This window comes from Sorex fumeus, unplaced genomic scaffold (genome assembly GCF_029834395.1).
Source record: "Sorex fumeus unplaced genomic scaffold, SorFum_2.1 ptg000039l, whole genome shotgun sequence".
Lineage (NCBI taxonomy): Eukaryota > Metazoa > Chordata > Mammalia > Eulipotyphla > Soricidae > Sorex > Sorex fumeus.
This window is the reverse complement of record NW_026606096.1, coordinates 25,299,983-25,314,301: the sequence shown is the minus strand read 5'-3', so window position 1 is coordinate 25,314,301 and position 14,319 is coordinate 25,299,983.

The window sequence follows — 14,319 nt, the reverse complement described above, 5'->3', positions numbered from 1 at the left end:
GGTAGGGCACTTGCCTTGCATGCAGCTGACCCAGGTTTGATCCCTGGCACCACATGCAGTCTTCCAACTCCTACCAGGAGAGATCTCTGAGTACAGAGCCAGGAGTAAGCCCTGTGCACTCTGTCCCTCTGGAATAAAATAAAAATTGCAAGTTGTTACTGCCTATGATCCAAGCTATCCTGTACAACTTAAATTAAAATGTTTTTTAACATCAAAATGGTTTTGTGTATATGATACTAAACGGCAATTATCTATGGTTTTGGAATTACAACTGAAGCAGAATTGAAGGTACATGAGAAGAAGACATTTTCTTCATTACACTAATGAAACCACTTATAAGATAAAATAGTGACCTTACCATAGGCAAATCCTGTGGTTAATTCATTGTCTTTATTTCTCTCAAGCTCTTAATAGCATTTCAATCCTTCATTCTGAACCATTTTTTTTATTAGAATGTGAAACATTCTATTCTATCTCCTATTACACTTACTAAATATTTTTCAAGGTTTTTCCTTCTGTTATGCTGTCTACCTATCACCTGTCTCCTACAAACAGAACTATTTCAGCTTCACTCAGTCTATTATTCAAAGTCTTACCTCACCCAAAAGATACTTTCACGGTGATATTCAGTCTGTTTTTAACCAATATCTGGGTGTTATGGTTCGTCCAAACTAATACGTAAAATTAACTATCCTTCAAACCAGTATGTCTTTCATGAAACCTGTATCTGTATTAATTTCATTTGAAAAATAGTCATTCTTTAGTCTTCTATTGTTCTTACACTCTACACTCGGAAAGCATTGGATCTATTTTACAATAAATCCTGCTTGAAAAATAATTACATACTTTGTAAGGAAAGCTATCTACAGGGACACCACCTCTTGCTCAGAGAGGCAAATAGCCTCTGAAATGATTATGCTTCCCATCCAGTCTTTTTTAGATCCTAGTTTGCAAACAACAGGCATGTAGAGTCTTAAAAAATATGAAACTCTTCATCTTTCTTTTTTGTCTTCTAAAATGGAACTGAAATTGATTTGCCAGTGATATGTAGTTACATAGTCTTATCTCTTTGTCCTTTCCAACCTCCACCAGTTCTCCATCCCACACAGGTTTTTTTACCTTTAAATTGTCAGTGCCATCAGATACTCAGAGGGTCTGCCCTGGACCTCATGATGTCTTTCAGTATAGTTCTGACCAGCTCGTCTGAAGTAGTGACCAGGATAGTCACTCCCTTCTCAGCACCCTTATCTTGATTCTCCACTTTCTGCTCCCTCCCGTATAGGGCTTTTCCTGTCTGTCACAGAACTAATTTCTCCAACCTCTGGAATGTATTTTAAAGAAAATTTTATACAGAAAAGTGTAGTGTCAATTCTCAAACTGCATAGGACTTTATTTGCTTCCCTTCTTATTTTTTCCCCTAACATAAATTTGGGGGGAAGAGGACTTTAGGCCACACCTGATGGTGTTCAGGGCTTACTTTTGGCTCTGTGCTCAGGGATCACTCCTGACAGTGCTCCTGTGACCATATATGGTTCTGAAGATAGAGCTAGGGTCAGCCACATGGAAGGCAAATGCCCCTGACCTATCTCTCTGGCCCCCTGTGACAGTATTTGACACAAATCCGTTCTTATTTTTGTCAGTCTACTTCACAAGAACGTAATATCTATATAATCAGACCTACTCTATGTTTCCTTCTTTATTCTCAGAATCTAAAATAGACTCTGCATGCAGCAGGTGCACAATAATGGCTCACCCGTATCTTGAATCATCTTTTATAGCAGCAAATATATAGCTGTTAACTCCTGATTAGTAATAACATCATTTGAAAAATCAGAGTTCAGTTTATATTAGGATCAGACACTCCGAGAGGAAAAATATCTATGCATAATTTTCTCTTTATTCACGTTTTAGCAGTTTTTTATATATATATTCCTTATCTGTAAAATCCTGCTACTGATATATAAAGAAGAGAGAATAAAGATAAATAAGGAGTTCACTGTGAATAAAAATGTCTATGTACATAATTTTGGATAGTGACAAAACTTTGAAATCTAAACTAGTTTTCAAGCCTTTATTTTGCCCTAACTACAGCTTTAAACCAGGGATATTTTCTTCTGTAGTTAAGCTACTCTTTTCATAAACTACAGAGTTAAGATGGTGCCTGTCAGGCTGTAATTATAGTGAACGCTCTATTTCAAACAGTTTTGCTATAATAGGAACCAGTGTAAAAAGTGTCAATAGAAGGTCAGAGATTAGGTCAAAGCATTTAAACAATATTAGTTATTGTTGCATATTTGAGGCTGATGGAATGATAGAGAGGAAAATGACCTTTTGAATACCTGAAATTTTCTTTTCAGCATTGTGGAGATGTGCACCGAAGTATAATATACAGTTCTTAACAAAAATGTCTCTTTGTGTCTTATGGTGTCAAGCTGAACGGGCCCTAAGTGATGATCTGGTCCAGCCCTGCAGATTTCAGAGATAAGAAAGAGAAGATGTGAGACAAACACTAACCATCTCTTCAGAAGTGTCTGCTAATCTGTTGCTTCTGCCCTCTCTGCCTCTCCATACTCAAAATGAAGTTGATCTTTGCAAAATGCAGATCTGATATTGCTCTTCTACCTTTATCTTCATACCGCAGAGGTGCACAAGACCTCCAAATTCCAGTGTCCAAATCTTCTTTTAAATATAATTAATAGGTAATTTTTTTATTCTTTATAACAAATAAAGTAAGAGATTAAGTAAGTAAATGTTAACTTGGTTGTTGATTATCACTTGATGTGCATTAGAATTACCCCGGAAGCTTTTAAAATTACCCAGGTGGGATCCCAAATTCCCCCGTTGAGCTGAATTTTGCCAATTTGCTTGATCTCCTTTTTTACCCTCAAGCCCTGAAGTTCATTTCTATTCTGTTTTATGTTCCTCCTGCTCCAGGTGTTTGCCTTTGCTGCTGATCTCCTAGAGCTTTTGCTTCCTCCTGGCTTTAACACTGAAACTGACTCTCCTTTGTCTTTCAGTAGTGGCCTTTCCATGACTCAACACTCAAAAGACTACAGGAGCACCAACCACTGCTTAAATCTTACCCCACCAAGGTCTTTTTGTCTTTTCCTGCAGCTAACTCAGTGTGTTGGTGGGTGCTTGCTCTTTGGGGGGCTAAATGTTCCTTCCTCTTGGCTGACTGACAGCACTTTGAGTTTTGGGTCTGCCATTAATTTTTGATTGCATTTGTAATCTCAGTACTCAGCAGAAGTACATTTTAAGCAGGCATCAATTTTTGTGAGATTAATTAATAAATAACGAACTGTCGCAGAGTGGTTTGGACTGTGTCAATGAGACACATTCGACCAAAGGCCAGTCATGCATTTGTTCGGAGATTATTGTCATGTGTACCCTTTCTTTTTTTCATCTATCTCACAAGTGTGTCATGCAAATGTTTGCTTCCTACAAGATACATGGGACTATTGAGTATTTGTTATTAGCCAGAAATACTTAATGATGTTGCAGAGGCTTAAAATGAAGTTTGGTGTGAAAAATATACCCAATCTTTATTTTGCTTTATTAGAAACCCTGTATATTCAGTGCTTTGACCAAGTATTCCAGCTTGTGTTTCATTTCAGAGTAAAGATCGATCCAATGTGTCTGATGAAGATATTGCAACTATTAATTACGACTTTCAATTAATCCTCATGACCTCCTATTTCTAGTCATCTTTCCAATATAATGATCTTTTTCTTTTACTAATTAATGTTATATTGATATTTCAGAAAAAGCAGAAGTATAAAATTTTCAGTGAAGATGCATTTTGCACATTAGTGGTGATAATAGATTTTATCTTGGGTGTCATTCCAGCGTTTTGTGGGTTTTTTTGTATCTAATTTTCTTTGCACTGAATTTATTATTAATTTTGTTTTTTGGTTTTTCTTGTTTGTAGTACATTATACAATTGGGTCCTGAACATTTGTTAGTCCCAAATAGAAGGAGACACTGGATACCAGTAAATAAAATGATAAGGGGCATAGTGCCCTTATCTCGACCCTATGTTAGCACTGCAGCACTGTCCTCCTGTTGTTCATTGATTTGCTCGATCAGGCCCAGTAACGTCTCCATTTTGAGACTTGTTGTTACTGTGTTTGGCATATTGAATACGTCATGAGGAGCTTGCTAGGCTTTGCCTTGCGGGCAAGATAATTCTCAGTAGCTTGCCGGGCTCTCCGAGAGGGGCTGAGGAATAGAACCCAGCTCGGCCAGGCTGGCTGCGTGCGAGGCAAATGCACTACCACTGTGCTATTGCTCCAGTCCGACCCTATATTAATTTTTATTTATTTAAGTTGGAGGGTACATCAGTTGTGTTCACTCAACTGCTCTCTGCTCTTGAGTTCTTCTTGATACTGCTTAGGCTGTGTAGTTAGTGCCTTGTGCCAGGAATCAAATATAGGGCTCCTGAATGCAAAACACCCCCATTCAGATCTTTGATCCTTAATCCTATTTTTTAAAGAATGAAGTGTGCTAACAGCCTCTTATCCTTTAGTAAGAATTATTCCTTGAAATGACTGGAAGTCTTGTTCATCGCTCTGGTAGCTTATATTCCTAAAGAATTTGATTCGGGGATCATAAGAGCATGGCGGTGTGGATGGGATGAGCTAAGATGTTAGACATTGTTAGACTCCATTTCAAGTATTCACTTTCACACCTAGTAGTTATAAGGGACTTTCACACCAAATAGTTATGAGACTTTGAGTAGTCTTAAGAAACCTTGTGACTTATTCTGAGTTCCAGTTTCATGTGCTTAATAGTTGAAACGTTGAGTTTCAGTCAGATGAGATAGTACATCAAAGTACAGAGAAACTGTACCTGTTGGATAAGAAATTTTTGTTACTACTTTTAATATTTCTGCTAAGGAAATACAGAGGCTCAGAAAAGTCTTGAGACATTCCAGGTCTTTGTAAATATACTAGCAGAGCTGGAGCACAGGCCTTCCAGATTTTACTAGTTTACTTTTAATTAAAATGAGGATTACTTTATCCAGCTAGATTATTATGCAGATGTGAAGAAATGTTGCAGAGCTTTGGGGACAAGTAACAGCAGAGAGAACTCATACCCTTGAGAAAAGTTTTGCAAGAAGCATTAAAAAATAAGACAAACGTCGCAGCTCTTGGCATGGAGTATGGCATTTGTTCATGTCACTTATAGTTGCCCTCTACTATACTAATAACAATTTCACCTCTAGTTTGCTAAGAGATTTTATATGTTTTGGATAAGACATAATTAAATTCATAGCATGGACCAATGGCAAATTCCAGGGGACACCTGAAAATTTCTGAACACCAATTTATAATGCAACTGCCTATTTGAAACCTACCTCTGTAATTAATTGCAAACTGAAAACACTTAAACATCATTCTCACAAGATAACTCCTGGCTGCCATCCTTTATTTTAGGATTTAAAGAAAAGCTCTAACAAAATGAGAAAATATATTTCCCTTCCATTTATTTATTTATAAGTGTTTTTAATTGAATCACTGTGAGATAGACCCTTACGAAGCTGTTCATGATTAGATTTCAGTCATATAGTGTTCAAACACCCATCCTTCCACGCGTGTACAATCCCAGCACCAGTGTCCCCAGATAAGAACTAGCTATTATATATATTTTTTTCTTTCCAAGATTTTAAAAATTGAATCACCATAAGATATACAGTTACAAAGTTGTTCATGAGTGTTTCACTTTGAGTCATATAATGTCAGTTTCCCTTCCACCCTCCCAGGCTCCCCTTCTGCAGCCTGCCTCTCTAGAAGACACTTTTTTCTTCTTCTTCTTCCTCTCTCTCTCTCTCTCTCTCTCTCTCTCTCTTTCATTTCCTTTAAGGCACTGTGGTTTGCAATACTGTTACTGACAGGATGTCAGGCACGTCACTTAACTCATTCATCTTACTCAACTCTACATCAAATCCTGCTGATTTAATCTGCTTTATTTCTTTAACAGTATCTTCTCTTCTGGCTAATTTATCACTGTCCTTGCTGGTGGTCTCACCAATTTTTGCCTAGTCCAGTCTGATAATTACCTTAAGGTTTCTACCATCTCTAGATCATACTTCCCAGAGTCAGTTAATGAAATATGGCTTTTCCATCATCTATGCTATAAATTCAGTGATCTCTTATATTGCTTAGAAAGCTTCCATGACCTCATATACTTGCACACTATGTTCCAGGCAGCATATTTTTTGGAGCTTGTTAAAGTGCAGACTTCATTTTCCAATTGCTTAGATTCAAGTTTTGAGGATTAAGAGGTAAGGGTTTGTAATTTGATCAAGTTCTCCAAGTAAGTGGGATATATGTTGTTATTCAAATTTTTAAATTAAAAAAACACACCCAGTTTTGGTTTCATAGATTACCTCCTTTTCGCATGTTTTTATCTTAGAAATACAGTTATTTCTGCACTTCAAAAGAAATGGAGACTGAGATAAAAAGACAGTCCAGGAATGGGAAAATTATTTACCCAATATCTGTCTGACAAGGGGTTAATACCAAAGATCTATAAGGCACTGGTAGAACATTACAAGAAAAAAAGACCAACAATATCAAAAACTGGGGAGATGAAATGAGCAGAGACTTCCTTAAAGAAGAAATATAAATGGTCAAAAGGCACATGAAAAAATGCTCTCCATCACTAATCATCAGGGAGATGCAAATAAGAACAACAATGAGAATCATCTCACACCACAGAGACTGGCACACATCAAAAAGAATAAGAACAACCAGTGCTAATATGGAGGCAGGGAGAAAGGGACTCTTAATCATTGTTGGTGGGAATGCTAGTTGGCCCAACCATTTTGGGAAACAATATGGTCATTCTCTAAAAACTAGAAATTGATCTTCCATATAACCCAGAAATACCACTCCTTAGGATATACCCTAGAACACACAGCAGAAACCCCATCTGTTCATTGAAGCACTATTCCTAATTGACAGAATCTGGCAACAGCCTGAGTGTCCAATGAAAGATGACTGGATAAAGAAACTATGGTACATCTACATAATGGAATACTATGCAGCCACCAGAAAAAAAAGTGATGTTTTTTTTTTTTTGCTTTTTGGGTCACACCTGGCAATGCACAGGGGTTACTCTTGGCTCATGCACTCAGGAATTATTTCTGGTGATGCTCGGGGGACCATTTGGGATGCTGGGAATCAAATCCAGGTTGACCGCATGCAGGGCAAACACCCTACCTGCTGTGCTATTGCTCCAGCCCCAAAATTTTCTTATAAATGAATGGAGACTATCATGCTGAGTGAAGTGACTTAGAAAGAGAGGAGCAGATATAGAATGATTGCACTCATTTTTGGAATATCAAAAAAAAAACACTATGAAACTAATATTCCAATACAGTAGAAACAAAGGTCAGAGGACTGGGCCACATTTGGAAGCCTGCTGCAAATAGAGGGAAAACAATTAGGATAGAGAAGGGACCACTATGACAATGATAGTTGGAAATGACTACTGTGGAAAAAAAATTGAGTGCTGCTGAGAGTAGGCAAAATGATATTCATGGTTACCTCTCAGAACTTGTATTACAAATCATTATGCCCTGAAGAGAGGCCAAAGAGAGACAGAGAGAAAGAGAGAGAGACAGAGAGAAAGAGAGAGAGACAGAGAGAGACAGAGAGAGAGACAGAGAGAGAGACAGAGAGAGACAGAGAAAGAGACAAAGACAGAGATAGAGTCAGAGAAGAAAAGTGCCTGCCATGGAGCCAGGCTGAGGTGAGGATGGGGCATGAGGTGGTGGCAGTAGGGAAACTGGAGACATTGGTGGTGGGAACTGTATACTGGTGAAGTGATGGGTATCAGAGCATCCTACGACTGAAACAAATCATAAACATCTTTGAAACTGTGTATTTCACAGTGATTCCATCAAAAAAAAAAAGAAATGCAGTCATTACATTTACTTCTTTGTTGTGATCTTTTATATGCCACTCTCCCTGGAGTGGGCCAAAGGATGAAGAGATCTCTAATACAGAGACTCTGACTGCAGCGCAGCCAGAATAATTCATGACTACCCCTGTTAGTACAGCGGCATTAAAGATGTTGTGCTTCACAAAAGCCAATTGCTAAAAGAGAAAACATGCCAGGAATCCCAAATTACAGTAATATCACATAAAGAGAATGAATTACAGAGTCAATCCAGGTTACTAGTAGAAGCAGGAGACATTTATCATCGCTAATGGGGGATAGCCTATATATCAGCAACTGTAGGAAGTGGCAGTGATCCCTGTGCTGGGGGAACCCAAGTAATTAATAGTTAATGGATAGAATTATACAGAAAACACTTCTAAGGAGGATGTTTCAGATGGAAATGGTGAAGATATGGGGGGGAAAAAAACAGGGTCTGACTTCCCTAATGAAGAATCATCTACAAGAACTGGAAGAGAGTCAGCAAGTTTCGTTTCTTTTCTTGCCCTCCACGGAAACAAGATGTCAAGGGAGACTTGAACTGAGTTGCAATCCCCAGCCCCAAATGGCAGAGTTGGAGACAAAGGCCAGTGAACTGGGAGCTAAAGACAATAGGTGAAATCCAGTGCAGGCAACAGTTGGAACCTTTGGAACTTTTGCTTGAGAAGTTGCTCATTGCCAACCAATATTAGGAGCATCTTTGAGAGAAACATGAGAGAATTTGGGCAACCAGGGCCCAGCGGCTGCTCCTTGATAACAGGTAATGTTACAGGGCCTGTTTGCTGATTTAGAGGTTCCAAAATCTAGACCATCTCAAACCTCACCTCTGGGATAGTTTTGTCAATCTTTGCAACCAAATCACCTGTGGTCTAACTAGCTCATTCTGATTGTTGGGGTCTCAAGAATAAACCCTTAGTCCTTGTATCCTCATAATCTAGCATAGTGCCTAGCTAGGGATTTAAAATAATAATAGTGAAAGTGCTTGTCACTTAAAAATCAAAGCAAATTGATGTGATTTTTTAAAATAACAGTTTCATATCAGATGATTCAACAAAGTAATTTGCTGAAAAAAAGTTGAATGCTTGAGGGATCTTGGGTGCACTGTCCATATTTCTCATGGCAAACAAACTTGAGTATGAGTGAAAGAGGTCCAGGAGTGGGCAGAGAGAGCTGTAGAGGGAAAACACCTTGGCAGTGAGAACAAGAATTACACCCAGCAATGAGACAGACATTAACCAGAGAGAGGGAAAGAATTTCTCTTCCTCTAATCATTTATTTTCCCATGCGCATCAACTGATAATGTGTTTTGCTTTTCTTCCTTGATATAGTTTGCCTGGGACATTTTGTTACTTTCCCAAAGAGGGTTGTGGATAGATGCGTGGAGTGGATGGGGGTGAAGGTGGGGGTGGGGAGATATCACATGAAAGAGAAATATCACTTTATCTGCCTTTTTAAAAAAAATAATTTTCTTGATTTCACTTGTGTTGTTTCCTTTGGTTAAAAAAAATTACACTTGTTATCTAAAGCAGAGATAAGAGTAGGAAGAAAAGCAAATGCTAATAGTCACAATCCTCCTTCTGATTGTCCAGTGAGGTTTCTTCTTCAAGGTCAAGTATGTTAATTTGAGAGTTAAGAAGCCCTAGCAGGTGTAGTCAGCTGCTCTGATGTCTTTGCAAGAAGAATAGTTTTTCTTTATCAGGAGAGATGGGCCTCTTCCGCTGGGCATGCTTAGGACTCAATACAAATACTCGGTATTTATTGAACAGTGTATTCAATCTGGTTTATGCTGGGAACAGATGGTACACTTGGCTAGGAACTTTGGAAACATTTTTTAGGAAGGAATGATTGACGGAAGGGTGGGCAGAGAACAGGGAGTGATTCAGAAATGGAGCCTGAGCACCCATATCCAGCATCTAGTAGAGACTCATTTTGGCTATTGGCAGGGGAGAAACAGCATTCCCAGAAGAGTCCAGTCTGGAACCCTAATGAGACTATTGACCCTGAGTGAAGGCAGGGAAAGCTGCTGTAAAGGGAGGGAGCAAAGACTGTCTCTTCCCCAAATATTCATGGCTCCTGACAGTGCTTCCTATAAGTTGGAAGTAGCCAAAATACAAGTTTCTGAGTTTGGATGATGAAGTTCTGGATGTGTCAGTCAAGAATGGACCATAGAAGTCTAGCAAGTGATTAGGGCTAATGGAAAGGAGGTTAGATAATACATGAACTGAGTCTTGTTGTCAATTTCCATATGGAGAAACTAAGGCACCATAGGGAGAAGATTACAGAGATGGCAGGTAACTACACTGGTATTAAAATCTGGGTCTTTAGGCTAAGTCATTCCATCTCAGCCAGCTGCTTAGTACTCTGCACCTGGGTGCTCTTATGGGACTCAATGTTTTCTGGGGTAAGACCCAGGGACAAATAGTTCATGTCCAATGCCATACAGGCTCGACATGACATGAGATTTTATTTCATCCTCAAAAACAAGAATTATTCATTTAAATGTGTTAATACTAAATACAATTTTTAATTTTCTGTTCCAACACTTTCCCTTCATTTTCTTGCTATAGTTCTAGAGTCATTTGCTATTGGGTTTTGGGAACCAGACAGAACTAAGCTTTACTCTAAGGGCTTTATTGCAAATGTGTACAGTAAATGGTTTAGGAATATTTGTTATGAATATCACAATGATGACCAATATCTAGTCACTTAAAAAGCCAAAGCTCTGATCTTCCAGAAAATTCATTGAGATAAATAACAAATATATTTTCAGGTGCCAAATAATGGAACACCATGTGGTGTTCCAGAAGCAGCTCTGGGCAAAATTCATAAAACGGGTGTTGTAATTCTTTCCATTTTAAAACTCTGTGTCCCATATAAGTGGATCAACATGGAAAGTATCATGTTAAATGAAATGAGTCAGAAAGAGAGGGACATATATAGAAGGATTGCACTCATCTGTGGAATATAAAGTAACAGAATAGGAGACTAACACCCAAGGATAGTAGAGATAAGGACCAGGAGGTGTGCCCTACTGCTTGGAAGCCGGCCTCACATGCTAGGGGGGAAAGGCAGGTCAGATAGAGAAGGGAACAGCAAGTAAAGGGTTCTGGGAGGACCCGCTCTGGTTGGGAGCTGCCGAAAATAGACTATAGACCGAAAATGATGGCCACTCAATACCTCTATTGCAAACCACAATACCCAAAAGGAGAGAGAGAACAAAAGGGAACATCCTGCCATGGAGGAGGGGTGGGGAAGGGGAGGGGGTGAGGGTAGGTGGGAGGGATAATGAGATCATCGGTTGTAGAGAATGGGCACTGATGGAGGGATGGGTAACGGATCATTATATGACTGAAACGCAAACACAAACATTTGTAAGTATGTAACACAGTGGTTCACTGTCACTGTCCTCTCGTTGTTCATCGATTTTTCTCGAGTGCGCCCAGTAACATCTCCATTGTGAGACTTTGTTGTTACTGTGTTTGGCATATCAAATACACCACGGGGAGCTTGCCAGGCTTTGCCTTGCAGGCAAGATACTCTTGGTAGCTTGTGGGGCTCTCTGAGAGGGGCAGAGGAATCAAACCTTGGTTGGCCGTGTGCAAGGCAGATGCCCTACCCACTGTGCTAAAGGTAAAATATAAATAAATAAATAGCAATGCACAGTAAAAATTACTCTGAGATTCTGAAAAAAAAAATAAATAAAACTCTGTCTCCTAAAGAGATGGTGTTAGCATTCCGGTACTCTTATTTTCAACTTCAAAATGGAAATAGTACTTATGTAACAATGGGATTGTTTTCAGAATCACAGAAGATTATGAGATTGGTTTAAGTAATTTATAAGATTCCTTTGGCGCTTGCAAAGTCTCACATGCATTTAAAAGTGCTTTGTTATCTGCAAAGTGCAATTCAAAAAAATAAGGCTTACAGGAAAGAACGGGGCACTGCAGTGTTTAAAGAATTGAAAAGTTCTTTCCAGTACTTTTATGAACATTCATTTTAATTTTAAGACAGAATTAGAAGGATTAAGTGTACCAGAATCAAGATAAATTCATGGTTTGAGAAGAAAGGTACAATTTATTTAAAAGGATTTTTTTTTTGTCATCACATATTTTCCCTATCCCACCTTATATTAACTTCATTTGAAATTATGCTTTGGATTTCATACATTTGACACCTTGAGTAAAAATGAGAAAGGCAGAACGGATGCCTTGTACCCATCGTGCTATTGTGCTTTCAAGCAGCTAACGGCTAATTGGCGCACATGATGTCCTGAGGAAACCACGTTAGCGCCGCAGTGGCAGACAAGCACTGCTCAAAGTGGAAGGTGGTGCTGGAGTTGTCAGGAGAAGCACGATTCACGGTTATGGTTGCATTGACTATTCAAATAAAGGAAGAACAGGATTTCAAAAGACTCATTTGAACTATTACTTTCTTGTTTGAAATAAATGACTGGGGGAGAGGGAGGCATGTGTTTATGAGTGTAAAATCTCGAGGACTTTAGATGATGTAGCATGACAGAGGAGAGGAATCTGCCTCTTGTTCTGTTTTGTCTAGTGATTTTGTCTTCAGGAAATAGCTGCAGACGGAGGGCCAGAGAGATGGCACAAAGGCCAAGGCACTTGACTTGCATGCTCCCAATGCAATTTAATCCCTGGCACTGCATGGTAACTTGAGCACCCTCAGGAGTTCCTCCTGAACACAGTCAGGAATAGCTTCTGAGGACTATGAGTTTACCGCCCCAATCCCAACCCCTTTCCCATTTTTTAAATTTTATTTTGCAGATGGAGAGCAAGATGTGGGGATGGGCACATTTCAGAAAACATTGATGTAATTGCTAAGTAAAAAAGTCTTGTGAAACTAAACTCATAGATTGGAAGCCTGACATACAAATATTTTCACTATTTTACTTGACTCAGTATAATATGTGGACATAGTTCCAAACCTTTTACAAAAGGACTTGTTTTAAACTTTGACAGACAGTGGGTTATCAAGGTTAAAGCCGCTAACTTAGTGAAAGATTAGAAACCAGAGTGTGTGAAAGTAGGAACGTGAAGGAAAGAGTTAGCAGAGCAATTGGGGTGAGGAAGATCACAGTTTCATCTACTAATGGGCTTTGCTCAGGAAGAAGAGATATAGGGTAGAATCAGGGGCCCAGATAATAACCTGAAACTCCTGGGGGTTTTTGGTTACACCAAGTTATTTTGTGATCCTGGAAGTGTCATTTGTCTTTGAAGTCCACCTTCCTTTGTAAGTGGAAATCATTGTGAGATTTGGTGATTTAATGAACTGACACATGTAAAACCTTCTCTTAGAACACAAATAATCTTCATTAGAAAACAAAACATCTGAATTCATTGTTTTGTTTGCCATGCAGGGCAGAGTGAAGTCAAGGACTAGAAAGAATGGGGAAGATTTGGGTTTGATGTAAAACTACTGTAAAAATTAGTTCTATTTAAATAGGTCTTTCTCACTGCCTTAATATAAATTTTGAAAACAAGCAGCATAACATTTTCCTCTCTCTGTATTTGTAAATATTAGTCAACAAATGCTTGAATTCTTAAAGAAGTACAATGTATATAATAAAATCATTAAAAGTTGGGATTCCAAAAATAGACTAATCCTGAAACATCCTAAAAATATTTATAATGCAGATCATAAAAGCTATCTCATCAGCATTTACCCAAAGATTCTACTAGTTAAAATGCTTTTTACAATCTATATCTTCTAAGATGCCAAGGCTTGGAATCTAGGCTCAAACCCCTAGAATCAATGGCATTTTAATAAGTTAAAAAAAACTCATGAAAATTTACATTTCAACCATGCAATCCTAAACCCACCTTGCTAAATTTTGTAGCTTTCAGGGAGCTTCATCAGATGGGATTCTAAAACTGATCCTTTATTTCATATATGAAGTTGGAAATAAATCCATAAGATTATTTGCAATAAAAGTTATCTTGAGAGTCCTGAACAGGAATGTTGATGGAGAAGTTGGGGCCAAAAATAGCAAATCAACCTCTAAGGCATTTCAATGTGGTGTAAGTGTGAAGACTTTGGTTTCTTATATATTTGTATTATAATTCTATTTTGAAGTCTTTCTCTGTGATGGGACTCTCAATTCATGTTAACTTCTCTGACTCTCAATTACAGAAATGAGCAATAATTACTATAGAGTGATAATTTTTGTTATTTTTTTTTGTGGTTCTAGGTATGGAACTCAGGCTTTCACACTTATAAGGCCTATAGGTAATCAATGACTAAGTCACAACCCCAGATTCTTAGAGTAGTTTATTTATTTATTTTGGTCTTGGGGTCACACCCAGTGGTGTACTGGATTTACTCCTAGCTCTAAGCTCAGGGACTACTCCTGGTGGG